Source organism: Haemaphysalis longicornis, unplaced genomic scaffold (genome assembly GCF_048455015.1).
Source record: "Haemaphysalis longicornis isolate Haplotype H1 unplaced genomic scaffold, Haemaphysalis longicornis Haplotype H1 scaffold_7, whole genome shotgun sequence".
Lineage (NCBI taxonomy): Eukaryota > Metazoa > Arthropoda > Arachnida > Ixodida > Ixodidae > Haemaphysalis > Haemaphysalis longicornis.
The window spans coordinates 108050842-108068750 of NW_027526422.1; the positions used below are offsets into that span (position 1 = coordinate 108050842).

The 17909-nt window shown below is 45.4% G+C and overlaps 1 long non-coding RNA gene across 1 annotated transcript; it reads right to left on the minus strand.

Annotated features, from left to right (window-relative positions):
* Positions 1 to 872: 872 nt before the first annotated feature.
* On the minus strand, positions 873 to 13485 carry LOC144146799 (uncharacterized). The gene is made up of 4 exons (XR_013317707.1): positions 13353 to 13485; positions 11280 to 11338; positions 3594 to 3683; positions 873 to 1065 (listed from the first exon to the last, which is right to left on the minus strand). It is a non-coding gene; the product is annotated as an uncharacterized LOC144146799 (long non-coding RNA).
* Positions 13486 to 17909: the final 4424 nt, after the last annotated feature.

A 17909-nucleotide genomic window follows, 5' to 3' on the forward strand; every position in this document is an offset into this window, starting at 1 on the left:
CTAGTTGTGGTACTGCTAGCTATGACAGAGGCATCAGAAGGGGTGATACTACGACTCGCCATTGAGTCGCATACATTGTCCTTTTCTGCGGATGTTGCTCTGGACTTGTGTTTGGTTAGTTAAATGGTAGTGGGAAGATTCGTTCTAGGAGAAGTGGGGTGATGGGTAGGGGCGTTCTCTTGTCGGATTTTTGGACAAGTGTCACATTTATCTGGAAACCTTGAAGAACTTACACACTGCTTCGAGATTCATGTTGCAGGCACTGCAGATTTAGGTGTAGACGGCGCTGCTTATTCAGTTCTCAATCTTACCCCATGGACATCGTCGCTTACCGGGCCAAAGTGCACGGTGGCGTGCGTGGGTCTGCCCGTAAACTCTTCGGTATTTGTACTAAGTTAAGTTATAAGACGCAAGCTCACAGTTGTTGGGCCTTCCGTGAAGCCGCTTTTGTGATGTTGAAGGATGTTTTGCATGACGTTTAGTTCGCGCGAGTTTTTCCGTCATGCACCCAGGTCACCAAACTAGGCGCCACCGAAGCCAAATCTGAACCACTTTCGGGAGTGCAGATCAAAGTTAACTATGCAGGGTTGGTGTCTTCGGTGCAAAAGACAGTCGTTCACCTTAATATGACGAGTATGGCTTTTTGTTCCGGTGCTGTTTTAGCGCTAGTCACTGAGTGCTCGCCCCACCGGGTCGGGGGATGAGTTCTCTCTCCCCGTGCTGTTGTGTGAGCTTGTTTTTTAAAGGGAGGGAACCACTTAATACAGCACAAAGGGGTTGATTCGAGGTGTAGTTGAAGATTACTGTCTGGTGTTCTGCCGATTGGCACACACAACTGCATGTGTTGGGGCACGTGGATAACTCGGAGACAATTTATCGGTGTGATGCTTGCTTGTCATGTTTTTATTGACAGAAGGCACGTCGGTGCTAGTAGGCGACGTCCACGTTGTTTGAACGCTGTCATAGGCTATTGCGTAGGTGATGGGTCATGACACTTCACTCAGCGGGTATAAACTCATCAGCGTCCACACACTTTCCGTGCAGGCAAACACCTGGGCGGACACCCTGTAAAAAAAGCGTTATTTCAGAAACCACTCCGTAGTATGTAGCAATTCACGAAAGAGGCCTGTTTTTTTACTTCGTGCCTGTCTGTTGAGTGTGAAAAGTGCTGCTGGTTATCTGTGAAGCACGATAACTAGGCGTCAGCCTAAACACCTTGATGGTTACTACTTTAGTCTCTATAAAGGAAACTTATCACTCTCTTGCAAAATAAGCAAATCTTTTTTCGCTTGTGCGTATTTTTGTTTCGTGCGTTTTTGTGGCATTGTTGTGCCCGTTGCGTTTAGATCGTTCTATAATAATATATTTAATTTTGTCTCCAGACAAGTTATTCTTGTGAACTGGAGCAGGCACCACTTTCCGTAATATATTGAGGTGAAGCTACTACGTCACGGCCTGTTAGAATTTTCCGCAAAAATTCCGCTCTCGGCGCTCCGTTTCACAAACCTTCCTGTGGGTGGCATGGTGGCTGGTTGACGTTACCTTAGAACTCAAGTGCCTCTTCAGATGCCTGAGGCTGCTACGATGGCTGCCAGCGGCCTGCTAACGCGCTTTACCTTCTCCTTGCCTTCTACACTCCGTTATCCGACAGAAAAGTAGGCGCATTGTGCGAAAAGCACGTTTGTGGCAAAGGTAGTGTTTCCTAGTGATGTTGGTTGCCGTCCTCCGCAGGACCAATTTGATTGACGTATTGAATATGAGGTTTAACGCGCCGACACTACACAGGCAAATTTTCGCGCCGTAGTGGAGGGTTCCGGATTTATTTTGAGCCCCTGGGATTTTTAACATGAGACAAAATCTCCAACAAACAGGCGTTCTTGTTTTCGCCGTCTACAGAAAAGCCGTCACCGCTGCCGGGAAACGAAGCCGCCTCCTTGTGCACGGCACCACAACGCCTTATACACTGAGCCACCGCGGTGGTACGCCAAAGCGAGTCATTGCGATGGCTGGAAAAACCCTCTAAATCCTTAAGTTTAATTTCTGTGACACCACGCTCCTTTGTAGCCAGTGCCCAAAGCGGGAGCACACGGAAAGGCTACCTGGCGGGGATGGACAGGCGAGAGAAGCAGAAAAGTTCCTGTTTAGTTATTTTCAGGTGATGCAACCAGCGATGACATATATGGGAAATCTTATACGTTCTCAATCCAAAGACAGCGACCCGGTTTTAAAAGCGGGTTATTCAGTAAAACACGCTAGCTTTTCCTTCATTCGCCTTAGAGTAATAAGTAACTATGCAGCTTAACATTGCTTGCCCGTGACGCAATATTGGAACATATCTGGCTTCCGGAATATAGCTTGATGAGACATAGTAAACTAAGAGGTAATGTTTGCGGCGTCATTTTACAACGCAGGTGAGGCGTGGCCATCTTATGTGTTTACGGCACGCAATGCGGAATCAGAAAACGATTTAACTATTGCCGCAAAAGAAAACGTTCGCTACTTTCGGCGTATCTATATTACTCTACGGACCGCAACAGATATGTGCAGGTGAACAGGAGGGCTAAACAAAAGAGAAGGAACGTTGAGGCGCTAAAGTTGTAACGCACTACACAGGTACACAACGCGCCACGTACTACACTAGTTGATTCCAATTATACGAAAAAGGTTCGTCCGAATAGGTGCTAACAGAACTGCCGCCTCCGGCAGAAATATCCCAAGCAATAACGATGACCGTACACTTTGTATAATCAGTGCTTTTCAGAGGTGTCTATTAAGCAAGCTTATCACAGCACTCATTTGAAAAAAAACGAGCGTAGAAGGGATTTTGGTGTGAAGACCTCGTATTCACGTTTCAGGTTGAAAATTCCTAACCAAATAAAAATTGTACGCATTGTCCGCAGGGGCGCAGACAAACTGAGTGTGAATATAAGCGCTTGAACCAAACAGAATACTCACGGTGGAGCACTTCTCCACATTTACGATTGCTTTATGCCAATGTAGTAGGGTTAACATTGCTCCAACGACGGCTTTTTAATTGCCCTGCTTTGCCCAAAGCATATTTCTTTTATCCGGGAGAATTATTCCTGTGACGAAAACATTAAGATAACAAGGTGTGTTGTTCACCCCACTTTGTAGGCTGTAAAGTTGAGGGAGGGTTTTTAACCTTACGTTAGGAGCATGAGCGTCTAACCAAACGCACTGAAAATGTGTTCACCAACGGGTGATTTTAATGTGTGCTAGTAGTGTGTAAGTGGCATATACAATTCTCTTAGCACCTTAAAGTGTAAAAGCTAGGAAGGAGGATTACGCCCTTGTACAACAAACAATCCATTGAAATGGGGCAATAGATTGAAAGAAAGAGGTTGGAGGAGCGTGGAATAGAACAAAGTATCACACGTAACGAAGTCACGCATCTTTTGTTGTTTTTTCACCACGCAGACGTCACTACACGACGTATAATCATTGATCTTTTTGCTGTGTTTTGAAATTTTCAGGAGTGTTTACCAGACGCAAGGACTTTGTCGGTCATGGTGTAAGACTCTCTTGAATGGCAAGATATTTTCGCTGGTGCATTTACAGGACCATAGACTTACCTTGCAGGAAATACCGTCAGGCTCGTTTTCTCTACGGATTGGCCAGCCTTTGCAGAAGTATGTGCACTTTGACACCCACTCTCCCTCCGTCTGCAAAATGAACATACAAGGATTTGCAACGTACATTTATCCCCGAAAATCACGCACTAGAAGTGTGCCCTCTTTGGTTGTCGAAGGCTTTTTCATTGTAGAAAATTAGGCTGACAGAAACCATTTATTTTGCAGAAATGTCAGAAATCCGTTTAATTGGCAGCATTCTCAGAAAACCATTTAATTGCCCATCTGTCGCTTTACATAAAGGCGCGCAAACATTGCGTGCACTGGCAGTGATGGTTTACGGGGCAGAAACGTTGCTACTTACTAAGCCTTTTAAAGAAAAATTTTGGTTAGTGCAATGCGCAATGGAAAGAAATATAAGAGATGTGTCGCTAATGTGTCAAGAAAAGAGCGTGTAATATGAGAGCACACACGGCGGCTGTAGAGCTCATAGCTCTAATTAAGAAGACGTGGACCTGGGCTGTGCATGCAATGCGGGTAACTGCCAATTGATGGACCATTAGGGCAACGGAGTGGCTACCGGGAGACGGGATTATAAGCAGACGACGACAGTCACTCGAAGAACGAACGAAATTAAAAGAAATATTCCGAGGCAACGAATTGGCCAGGGAATTGAGCGATAAGAAGAGCTGGAGAAATAAATTCAGGGTCGCAAACGGTGTGGTCAAAAATACAAGACACGCTAAACGTCATCCGACTACGATAGCTACAAAATCACCGGTTGTTATGGGCGGAGAAAAACCAACGATAGAAAGGGTAAAAAGTTTGATAGTCGAAAGGCCTTCTGAGAAGCGCTGAAAGATGAAAATATCTATGCGCAGGTTTCAATGCGAAGCGCGGAGTGTCAGAATTATTTAATAGAAGGATGGTTATGTCATTTGGGCTAACTATATGTAAAGGTTGAACACACGTAAAGAGTACGGGGTAGGGCCGCAATGAAGAAAAGGATTCTTAATGGCTAATAAAAGACGGATGCACTCAGACACAGATGTACAACGTAAGACGTTCGAAACCCCTTTCATCTAACTATAAAAATGGTTGCAACGGGTAGCTTTTTCTGGGCGAAATATAGTACGCGGGCGACTGCGGTTGATTTGTTTGAATTCGATTTCTTTGGAAGTTAGAGTAGCCTAGATGTTACTACATGCTTACACTTTACCCTAAAATCAAAATTGCTTCGACGATGTCGGAATGGAGCAATCGACGAAGCATCAATGCCGTTTGCCTTGCAAATTGTCCCTTTGGCGGAGTAGGATAGGGCAATCGGAGAGACGTCGGCTTTGTAACACGAGGGATGCAGGTTCGGTACCGGCTACGGAAAGCGTTTTTTTTTGAAGCGCTTCATGTGCCTTCTCTTATCAACATCATCATCATCGTCATCACTGTAGTCATCATCATCGTCGTTGTTTTCGTCGTCGTCGTTTTGTGAAACCGATTTCATAAAGCAGGCTTTTCTGCGGTGCGTTTTGTCGGAACATTGAATGCCATCAGTGATACAGAGAAACATTTGCTTTAAAAACATGAATTGTATTGTGGAAGCAGCGAAAAGACTACTTGCATATTTGAAAGCTATAGGAAATCTTGGCAAGGAGATGGTACTGGAAGGGCTCGCTGAAAACCCATGTTTAAAGCATTGAACAAAGACCAGGTGAAAAGAGTTAAGGGATGATGAAGGGGGAAAGCCACAGGAGAAGGCAAATTTCCGGTGCATCTACGAAACGAAGCGGGATGTGTTGTACAACGAAAGCTTCGTAAATATTTACGAAAAGCCTCGGAAAAAACAGAGGACACAAGCCACAAAAAATGCCGAGCTTAATATAAGCAGAAAGTAAATTAAGAAGATCAATTTTAAACTGCTTAAGAATCACATCCCATGAGATTATTGCTTGGTTTTTCATTAAGGTGATTATCAGCTGCATTTGTGCCACCTTAGATTTTCAACATCCCAGCGAAGAATCTGCATTTCGGAAGGCTAATAAACTATGGATCTTCTTCATTACGAATACATGTTAATGAACGAGTATTTGTGAAAAAGTGGTAGATTCCGTCCAAAACAGGAATAATGCAAGCAGCGAGAAAACTGAAAGTATGAGGTACTTGCACATTGCTATAGGGGGACATACACAGGGGATGCACGAGCACCATTACCCATCACAAGCTCAAAAACTCTCTGACCAAAAATGCGTCGCACATAGATAAAAGTCCCCAGATTATTTCGTGTGATCTTTCTGGGCTCGAAACGTTTATGGGGAACCTTATGATGCACTATCTTGATCCGTGTCAGTATAAAACAATTTGCACTTGCCACTAAAGCCTCGTATAGGCACAATATCAGGAAGAATGGTTTTCATATCAGGAATATTGGTTTTCGATGGCACTAGCACTGACGCAGTGTCAATCCGGCATGTTGAATTACCCAGAGTAAAGGAATATAAATATTTGGGGGTGTGGATAAACGAAGGGGATAACTACTTAAGTACTCGCGAGGAGCAACTTAAGGGTAAGGAAAAGCGAAACGCAGCTATAATGAAGCGTATAGCTCTGTGGGAGTATAACAACTATGAAGTAGTGAGGGGAATGTGGAAAGGAGTAATGGTTCCGGGTCTCACAATTGCAAATACAGTACTCTGCTTAAAATCACCCACTCTGGAAGGCCTTGAAGTGAATCAGAGATCGGTAGGCCGTTTGGCCTTAGGAGCAGATGGTAAAACAACTAATGAAACAGCACTGGGACATATGGGCTGAGCGCCATTTGAAGTTCTAGAAGCGCAGAGTAAAATATGCTTTGAGAGGAATTTGAAGGCGATGAATCAACGTAGGTGGACAGTTCAAGTGTTTAGGTACGTATGCATGAAAAGCGCGGATACGCAGTGGCTAAGGAAGAGGAGCAGGCTAACGATGAAATACAGAAATAACCGCGGAGAATCAAAGACAGCCAAGGTAACCAAAAAAGGCAAGGCGAATAGAGACGAATAAATGTAGAGAAAAAATGGAAGATAAAATTTCGTTAGAGATGTAAAAGGGTGAGAAATTAGACATCACAAAGGAAAATTTCTACGATAATTTCAAAGGCAGTGCTTTACTTTTTGAGTCTAGAGCAGGTTACTTGCGAACTAAGAAGTTTGTGGGGAAGTGTACACAAAACGATGGGGTATGTGTGGTTTGCCGAAAAGAAACAGAAACTATGCGGCAGATAGTGTTACGAGTGCGAGGGTATCCATCCAAATCTAGAGGGAAATATTCGGCTTCCAGAAGCCCTACGATTCAAGGGTAGCACAGAGGGAGTTAACTTCAAGGCTGTCGAGGCGCCGAAAAGAAGCTTAGAATGCTGGTGGACGAAAAGCAGGGAGGGGAATATTGCCTAGGACAGTTACCACCTGTAACAGAAAAAAAAGTATTTTTAGCCTAATAAGTTTTTGTGCCTGACCTAAAAGCGGCGCTAGTCTTAAACGACGAGTGTAAAACATAGGCATATTAGTTTGTTTTTTAATTTTTTTTGTGAGATGACGCGTTATCACCCCACTAAAAAAGGACATAACACTATCAATGATAATCATTATAAGCCAATGTTTCGGAAAAAGTACCAAACATAGGGGGGGAGAGAGTGCCGGGTAGGGCTTTGCGCACCTCTGAAATGCTCTCGGGGACTCATGCTCGTGGACCGCATTTAGAAGTACTGATTTCGAAGCTGTTTTTGGTGGTATATATTAAGCCTTCACAACAAGATTGGTCCCTCTGGTGTAGCATCCGCCTTAATGCCCGCTTAGCGGGAGAGGTCTTCTTTGATTGATTGATTGATTGATTAATCAATTCATTATTTCATTTATTGCTTGAGTGATTCATTCATTGATTGATTGAGGCATTGATTCATTGATTGGTTGATTGATTGATTAATTGATTGTTTTATTTATTTATTTATTGATTGATTGATCGTAAGCTTTAACGCTCCGACGCCACGCAGGCGATGAGGCGCGCCGTAGTGGAGGGCTCCGGATTAATTTTGAACACCTGGGGATTTTCTCGTACGCACGGGCGTCTTTGCTTTTCGCCTCCATCAGAAAACCAGCCGCCGAGGCCGGGAATGGAACCCGCGTCCTCATGCTCAGCAGCACAACGCCTTAGCCACTTAGCCACCTTGGTGGGTGAGACGTCTTCGTCCTGAACTGTACCTCAATCGGCTGATAAAGATGAAATAAGAAGCCTACGTTACGAGCAAGTTAAAAAAAATGCACTGACGATTACTACACTCTCTAACGCGAAATTTGTGTGCAGCGCGAGCTGCAGCCTTCTCGACCACGGCACATATCTGTTGCGTCAAAGGAAGTGATCGCTTGATCGGCGGATGCACGGCGGCGGGCGCAACCCTGCTGTTATTTCGCAGTGCGTCGTCGCCGCCTGCTGGCGTGTTGTCGTAAATCCTGTTTTAACGTCGCGCGCAAATGGTGCGTGGTTTGGATTAGCGTCGAACGGAACAGCGTCGGGGGAAAGTGTCAGGGGGAGAGGGGGGGTTGTCCCTGGCAGCGACGCATGTAACAAGGTTGAATAGGGGGCATTAGCATAGGGACCAGGCGGCCGTTGTGTGGCACCACCGTCGCTTCAGCGAATAGCGCCGCCCGTGGCGAACCGGTCGTCAGTGGAATGCCGGTGGCGGTCAGCGCAGCGTAACTGTGCATGGCTTTCTGTCGTTTTTCTGCAGTGCGGCTTTCAAAGCGTACGTAACCCCACGTGCATTTTTCAGAACGGTAATTCTCGAGCGTGGATGTGACGTTTACGAGGCATGCCATGTGTGTGATTTACGCCCATACTCAGTATTTACAAATAGCAGACGACGCTCAATACGCCAAGCTGGAAGTCAAGCTGGAAGTGAAAGTGTGTTGCTTCATGCAATTTTTTTATGCCTGCATGCAGTTTCGCGTATCGAGGAGTATACTGCAGCTAAATACTCCCACAAAGCCTGTGTGTGCAACCGATCTAGGAATGCTGCGGCGCTGGCCTTGGACAGTTGATGACGAAACGGTGTCGACGTCGTGCACAAGCGAAAGACAAAGTTGGGGGGTGTCTTCTAAGATTTACCTCAAAACAGAAATTGTGATGGACGACGCTTCCGTAACGTCATTACCTACGGCTGAAACGTGTTTAATTTCACAGAAATGCTCTTACTACAGTCATTGGGAATCGTTGATAGAATAAATACCACATGATAGTAGAACGCTATTGCTTGTCGTGGAGAAGCATTGCTTTACAAGAATTGGAATGTTTGCTGGCTGGTTGGCAAATGGTTTTTCAAAAACCAATTCCTGCGTGGCTGAAGGACGCAAGAAAGGAGGGTGCCCGAAACCTGTACTCAGCTTCACAACTGAATGCTGCGGTCGGTTTACAAGCTGCCACCTACGCTTGAAAAATCATGCACACCTTCGTCTAACGACGATGAGGGTTTATCGCAAAGCTGTATCGTATACGTTTCCTTGGTTGCCTTCTGGATTTAAACCTTGACTAGTTGAGCGTCGAATTTGATCAGTACGCAGTTTGGTCTTTTTATCGCAGCGTCTTTGACTTTGACCATTTCCCACTCGATTTCGCAGGAAGAATGCTTGGCGTTCACCATAATAATCATTAGACGAAGGGCTAGATGATTTTGCTGCTTAATTTTGAACTTCCATGCCCCCTCTCCAAATCTAAACTTTGTCCAGCGTGTCGGAAATGTGTCTGTGCTGGAGGACTCGGGCTGATGCACCCATATTTGAGGCAACTAATCGCGCGTTTTTGATGTCTTCACCAGGCATTATACGATTTTTTAGGTACTCTGTAAAGAATACTTAAGCATTAAAAAACACCGGCTGACGTTAACGCTGCCGCATGTTTTAACTATCGGTGCCAGCATTTATTCTACGCAAGTGGTAAAACGGGAGGGGGAGGAGGGATGAGTTCGTGAATAACTTTGGCTCTTGATAAAATGACCACCACAAATGTGAGATTTCCACTTCGGTTTTCACGCTCCCATGCTGTCACATTGTCGCTCACCAAAACCTAAGGCACAAAGCTCACGGTTACAGAAAGTGTAAACTACTGCAACATTTCTACGGCTACACGGTAATCGATCTCGTATGCAGGTGCCTTTCTATTTAAAGCACCCGTATCGAGGTATCCCAGCGCTAAGGCTGGCGTGGAAACCGTAGTCACTGAAACCAGTGAAAATAATTTAAAGTGGTAGAAATGAATAATAATATTGCTAATACTTTTATTCCTACTCAGATCGCGCGGAGCCAGGAGCAGACCGCTGCAAAAAGCGCTCGTGTCAATGTAGCCCATTCCCAACCATTCAAGCATCCAATAAGTTTGCGTAGCCGTTAGTGAATTTAAGAAGAAAATAATACTACTAATAGTAGTTTTATTCGTACTCAGAACGGGTGTAGCCAAGCGCAGATCGCTGCAAAAAGCGCTCATGCCATTGCACCGACGCCCAACTTTAGAAGCGTCCGACAAGTTTACGTAGTCATTACTGCATCTAAGAACCCAACACATCTGCCTAAACTTTGTTTCAACGCACATATACGTCCACAACACCACCAAAACATTCAAAACACCGAAGCAAATACGACAACAACAACGGGAGGCTGTGTAGTCCAATGCACCGGCTGATTCCACTGACGAGGGGAGCGCCGAGTGGTGGCGCCACCCGTCCAGCTGCCCGGTCCCTATAGATGACCGCATAACCGTGCGTGCCGCCCTCCTCCTTATCCTTCGGCAGACGCTCCTGTCCGCTTATTTTCTACCGTCCCTCCTGGGTTCGCTCACTTGGTTAAGCGGAAAAAAACAGACGCCGCCCCAGCAAAGCCCAAGTAACGGCTGCAAAAGGGCTGCGCCCAGAAATGACTGAAAATTGAATCCCCCATTCTCGGGTCCACCTCTGAAAAGAAGGCTTCATGAACAGTACTCAGATATTATCAATGCGTGATTTAAGGAAAATGTAAAGAAATCAAAAGTATTCTTCAAAAAGCTTTCGTAGAGCCTCTCGTTTAGATTGGGAAGTATTACAATCGTTGTGGATGAATACAAATAGTTTGGCAAAACACTCAGTGATATTATAAACGACAAAAAGGGAACCACGCGCGTAGATTTAGTCTGCACTGAAAAGCAGTCTACAATGCTAAAACAGTAGTAGGCAACTCGCTGTCTTTGAGAAGCATGGTGTGCAACCCGTGCTTACTGCTTGGGGTAACTTACGGGGCCCCATTTTGGGCGTCGGCAGCAGCTTTGAAGAAACCTCGGTCAGACTGAACATCGCAATTAAAGGAAGATGATATGAGTAAAAAATGCAGAGAGGAAGCGAGCGTCTTAGCTTATGGAACAAAGGCGGGTGGCAGACACTGTGTCACAAATCAAGATTAAGAATAGAAGGTACATATATAGGCCATGTTAAGACGAGAGTTTGAAAACAGGTTAAGCATCCGAATAATCAAATGCCTACCTTGGTCAGGAAATAAAGCCTTGTGAAGAAGACTAGGCGAAGGAATGATAAAAAAAAGTGGGGAGTGGAAAATAGTGGTTCGAGATAGCTCAGGATGGAAGCAATTTGAAACTTATGGCGGGGGCCTTTTTCCCTTCATTCCGAAAGCAGAAACATCTTACCCAAGGAAACAACCTGCTACATTTAGTGTTCTCGTAGGAAAGCGCTGAAGTTTCTGGAGCTGCAAAATAAAAAAAAAACATTTATTATATTTCATTGACATACCCAGCTAAAGTATCATGATGCTATAAAACCTTCGTTGTAAGCCCGTGTACGTCTTCATGTTTTTGGCCCCCGTATTACCTAAAAGCGTCAGTGACACTTTACTAATAGTTGTTACCACAGTTGTGTTCAGGTATGCGAGCATTTCCCCCCAATAATTTCCGGGAGTCCCGGGACGTACGTATGTGAAATGGCACTGAAAAGGAAAAAGGTAGTGGCCAGCGATATTCAAGTGCCCGCTTAGCAATGAACAAGTGCAGCACAGCACTGTGTGAACGTTTTCTGGTTCTATAGACATTGGTCCTCCTAAGGATCTCTAACACCCTGCAGTAGGTCTACACAGTACTCCACTACTATAATTAACTTCAGCTGCTAACTTTTCCAAAACGTGTACGGCTTGATCTGTTCTCGGGTGTTTCCTCAAGTATGCCCCGTGTTTTATTTTCGCTGATCAATTCTGTCTTATACATGGCATACCAGGAGTTTTAGTAGTTTATATTGGTTGGTTAAGAGGTTTAACGCGCTGACGCCACACAGGCGATGAGGCGCGCCGTAGTGGAGACCTCCGGATTAATAATCGTTTCCGAAAACATGAGCTTAGATTATTCCACATAAGACCTGAACGGCCGGTGCCAGGTACCCCACAATGCCATGAAAATCATCAAGATCTCGTTTCTTTGAATATTCTGCCAGCCGATGTCGTCTATAACGCCTGGCCGCTGTTGACGACTGCATTATATTTCATTTCACCTTTCACACTGGCGATTTGTGGAGCATACTATGGAGAAACATTTTCTTTCAGGCACTTCGCGTTCATTCCTCACAAAAAATCCAAAGCTCAGTTAGATTTCTGCTCATCGTAATGAGGCGTATCATGGCAGGTCCACGAGATTTCGGTGTTAGAATTCCCCTCAGAAGGATTCCACATAACAAGCAAATGTTCCCGCAGCTACACACACCTCGCTCCAGCAGCTGTAATAAACTGGCGGAGGACGGTCAAAAACGCTGGCCGCTTACTTCAAAACGCTGGTAACTGAAAACTTCTGAAATATTCTTATTATCTCCGAGCATGACGGATGTCCTGGAAAAACAAGCCCCACTGATGTTCTTTAATACAGCGTTTAGTAAAATTATCTCCTTTGTGTAGATGTGTAGCCGTTTACTTACGCTCGCACCCCATTTTTTTTTCCTGGCCTTCAACCGCCCAAGACTAATGTAATTTGAAGAGAACAAAGGCAGTACTGCGAAGTCTAAGGGGAACGGTTCATTCCTCAACAATGTTTAAATAATATGTATCAGCGGTCTTGAAGGTATTGTCACGGAGAAAATTTGCTGCAATAGGGGAGTGTCTTGTGTGGGAGTGTACTCGGCATACGGTCACGGGTTTACAGCAATACCGTGGTCACAGTTTGTCCGATGGAGGTGCATTGGCCTACAGAAAGCCTTGAGAATTTTGTAATAGGTGTAAAATTTATTCATAGACCCTCAACTGCTCCGTACGCTTCATTTGTAAAACCTCGCTATTGCGAGTTTAACACCGCTACTAATTTATTGCGTTGAATTTAATAGGAGTCGTTTCTAGACGTTACTACGCCGAAATAATGAGAATTGTAGAGCGGTTTCTCAAGTTAACATTTTGAATAATTTTAAACCCTGTTCCCCAAAACTTCTAGCAGTACCCGTTATGTAAACACGGGGTTGTGGGCTCAAACAGTCAAATTCCCTACTGCACTAGAAAAGAAGACTGGTGGACACTGAAAAGTCCAACCGAAAGATTTTATGCGCGCCTTTCTTCTGCAGGATTAAGACAACGTTGCATGGACGCTATCAGGCAACTTCTGTTACGGCACGCTCGCTCCTCCTCTCATCTTTTTAGAGGATTATAAAGATTTACATCCGTTTTCGTGAAAATATGGACGGGTCAATGAAAGAACACGCAGCACACTCTACTAAACAAAAGAGAACATCCCTACCTGGCCCAGCTGCGACGCACCATAAGCAAGCTGCTGCAAAGAGTATGACGGCCGGGTGGAATCTCATTTTTGTTATTTCTGGCCGGCGTACCTCCACGGAATCCGAGTGAAAAGCTGCTCGAATCAGCTTTATAACGCTAATGCCGGCTACAAATACAAAAAAAAGTGCTTTCTTTGCGCTCACCTCATGTCCATTGACAATGGCTTATTGTTGCCCGGATATTGGCAAGATTGTGGAATCACCCTGAAATACGCGTTGGCATTTAATGTCGAAGCTTATACGTAGATTGATTATACGGCGTAGTCCGATAACTACAACAAAAGCAAGATATGGTATCTTTCATCGAAGCAGAAAAGGAAAACATGGGGATTTAATTAAAAACGCCGATAACTGCAGCAAGGGTCTGGTTCTTTTAGCGAAATACCTGATCGCCTTTGTGGCTACTAAAAAGTTGTGGTGGTGGAGTAATCAGCCGCCTACGATTGAGTAGGAGTTCATAAACACGCCATTTTTGTTCAGGCCTACACTGTGGCCATGGTACAGAAAATGTCGGCATGTACAGTTTGTATAGCATAGGTTCGAAAAAGCACTCTTCTTCTGTTCTTTTCTAATCAGCTAGTGGGCAGGAGCTATGTACTTTACAGCTCTGATTTCTCCATATGGAAATAAAACAATCCTTGAAGCCAGTGCTAGGAGCTCGAAACGAACGAGGGAGAAATAGCGGGCAAGCCACAGGACCGCGATAACTGAACCCATTTACGGATGCACTGGTATTATCAAAGGAATTTCGGCTTTTGAGCGGATTTCTCACGGTCTGGCGAGTTAACATATGATGCGAAGCAAATGGGTGAAGTGTAGGAATGCTTGCACTTTATTAATTCTGCAGTCATCAGAGGGTAGGCCTAATGCTGGAAAATTAGGGGTACTGAGTCTCCTTTCTGAAGAAGTGGCGGATAATACCCTAGCTCCTTGTTGACCATTACTCCGCTCCTCCCTTCTGTAAGAAGTAGGGTAATAGCCGACATAATTTTTTCGCCCCAGGGAGGCGCAGGGTACAATTTTTGTGTTCCTTTACACATGAGGACGTGACCACTTCTTTTCCAGCCATGGGTGCAACGCATCCAGCCGTGCTCAGTTACTTTGCTTTAAACGATAACACGTTTTCCCACTTCATTTTTCATCACCTCACGCCGAGTACGGCTTGTGGCAGCATTAGAATGGCTATCATGTTGCATTGGTGCTAGTAAACTGTAAGCCAACAGCACGTAGGCAAACAAACCGTAGCCTTGGCGCCAGTAAGGCGCGCTTTGGAGGAATCAGCGAGCGCTGCTGACCATCAATATGCCGAAATTGTTGGAAGAGTATATGTAAGAACGACAGGAGCGTGTTTGCTACTTTACTTCTGCATCAGAGAGGAATCCCCCGCCCATGTGAATTATAGGTAGTGGTCTGGAGCATGGAGGAAGAAAAAGTTAGGAGACGGCGCTACCGGAGAAACGTGAAGCCTATACATAAAAAGTAAAATCGAAGTCGGCCCAGGCGTCACTGTACCACGTGACCCCACCGTGCTGCCGCCGCGAGCTCTTCAATTTCGTCTGCTCGAAACTCGAGCCTGCTATATGTTGGTTTTTTTCCCACGGCTTTTGTCTTTCGCACATACGCGGCACTCCTGCCCGCACGCGGGCATGAGATCACCGAGCAAACAAATGCAGGAAGGACGGGGAAAAGCTACCGCCAACCAAACACGAAACACGAGAGATGCGCCAGAGTCGGGTGACCGCCGCCGGCCCACCCGACCATGGAGGTCACGTGCTGGGCCGACTTCGGCGGCTTGAGAAAGAGAAACGGCGGAGGGAGCGGCTTCAACGGAGCTGGGCTTGCGAAGGCTAGCTGCGTGACGTCATGCCGTCTCCTAACTTTTTCTTCCTCCATGGTCTGGAGCGTAACCGAGGTATGCACACGAAGGGAATCACCCATATGCAGCAGAAATCCCTGCCTGTACTCTTATCAGCTTTAAACGGGTCGATCGACATCCTGTGTTGCATGAGCGGGAAGGCGAAATTCGACGAGTTTGTTGGCTGTACAAGTCCCAAGAACACATAAATGCCGCCGGAGTGTCACAGCAACCAGTCATGGCCAGCTTACGGGCCAGTATAAATGCATGCGATGTGCATATCGCCTAGCCTCTATATTGGTGGCAGCGTAAAACATCCCTGTATGCATCTGACACTCATCCTTTTAAGAATCCCTATCGCAATCGGCAGCTTCGTCATAACAGTCTCACAAGATATCTGCCTTTAAAATTTGACTCTACGCAAGAAATTTTCCTGTTGCATGTAACTATGTTTGCCCCCACAAGGAATAATCCTATTGATTCCGTCTTTGCGACCGAAGTGACCGTAGCAAGGACATAACTAACATCCACATATTATATATCCTCTCCTCAAGCAGCAAATGAACACGGCTAGCCGTTTAACAAATCACCTGAAAGTAACAGTTTTTTTAGATATGACACCATTTCTGTTACGGGCTTGCGCAATCGGCGGAGCTAATGTTTTATGCGCACCGCTAGAAGAGATCACTCGTGAATTTGTTAAAGTGGAATTTGCCACTTTCAGTCTGCCTATGATGAAAAGGGGATTCCATGAAACTCGACTGCACCAATGTTATCCTTTTGTGTATGCACAATGCCACTTAACCATGCTTTAAGGCGCTAATCGGAAAATGACCAATTTAAACTTATAATAGGTTGAATGTAAAAGGCATATACCGTCACATTGATGTGATTGTGCCAAATGTGAGGATATCCAGCGGAAAAATTTAGTATTTATTAAAGCGTAACTTCACTTATTTCACCTTCACAGCTGCATATTTCAATCCACTCTACGGTTAAGGAGTCTGTAGCATTTACAGACTCGTTGTGATATTTGGAGTACGGAAATATGTGTGTAAGGGATAAATTTCTCTTCCGCCGCCCTATCAGTCTGCCCTGCCCTTAATCCTCCTCTGGAAAGTTTTCTTGTAAACGCTTCTGTGACTGGTGCCGGAACATTCTTATACGGGGTGTAATACGTAGAACACAGCGAAATCCACTCAAATTCCTGTCGATATCTGATCAGTGCTCACATTTAATCTGTCTTCTAAGCAATGCTTTAGGCATACTTTTTGTGCGTATCTTATCGCTGAAAAAAGGTATGCAACCATGCCTATAAGAGTGTAGGGCTTGGCTCACGATAAGCCGGTCACTACGGGGCATTTCGCTGATATTCATTTTGAATGCACAATAGTTCTTTGATAAAACGTCAAAGAAATAGCCAAAAAACCCGTAATCAATTATGGCACGACTTTGGACATTATCAATTCAGTGCGTTTCCCATGGAACCCAGCTTGCGAAATATGCCAATCTTGAAGTTAGCAGAAATTGTAGCGGCTCGAACACCTGCGTAATTTGTGCGTGTAGAACTTTCTGCTGGTCTAGTTGGTGAGTAGTTCCCATGATTTGAAGCGCAACGAAATAACACGAATGGTGAACACAGAGTGCACAAGACAAGCGCTATGCAACCAGCGCCTGCCTCGTCTACCCTGCGTTCACCGTCCGTATTTTTGTTTTCTTGCGCTTCAAATCATGGGCAGTAGTTTGTGCGCGCGTGCTAATTCTAGAGCTGCAAGGGAAGCCTATTTCCGCTGCAATGAATACGAAAACACTTTCCTTCGGTATTCGCGCGCAAAGCGCACAGTGAACGGGCACACAGTTTGACCCCGATACAAAACACATACGCTGCTCGGCGCAGTCGGCAGTGTGGGTGCGAACGCACCATGAACGTGGATGCATCCAGGTCCTCAATGTGTCCCCTCCCTCTGGAACGAACGAGCGATTAGATATTCTCTCACCGGAATCAACGAGGCGCTGGTGTGACCTTGACGAGAAATGAGCCGTTTCCTGGGTTTGTATGAGCAGTACTTACGTCATCGCCCTAAACGCTATACGGGAGTTCGACTGAAGCGCAGCCAAGCTGTCAGCGGCGGCCTCATGTAGAAAGTGCGCAACCAGTGCGTCGCCTTTTTACGATCCTTGTGTAAGGGGTAAGTCAGATTTGAGGTGTCCCTGTGCACCTAATGCAGGCGTAGTTCAAGCACTTCAGCCGAAGGCTAAGTCGGGGTTTGGGGGAAGCCATTAAACATATCGCTATATCTGACAATATAGCAATCACTGAGCCATTAGTGAAACATACGTCGAGAATTGGCGCAATAATAGTTATCAGTGTGCCATGACGAACAAACCCTTTAGAGGCGGGTCAAGGGTTTGTTCCTTACACTTGAAGCCAGGCACAGTAACCACGATCTGCTTTTTTAGAATCGTGCGGAGTAGGAGTAAACGAGGTGCTAAATTTGAACGGTGGGTCTGCAGAACCGGCTGGACCTAGGCGACATTGCTGAAAGCCAGAGGGTACCTACGCTACGTCGGAAGAATAAGTAGCTGACCGCCAAATAATTGCTTTGTTAAAAGAACGGGCCAAGCGATTGGCAGAGTCCTCATTTGAAGGACTCTGCTATTA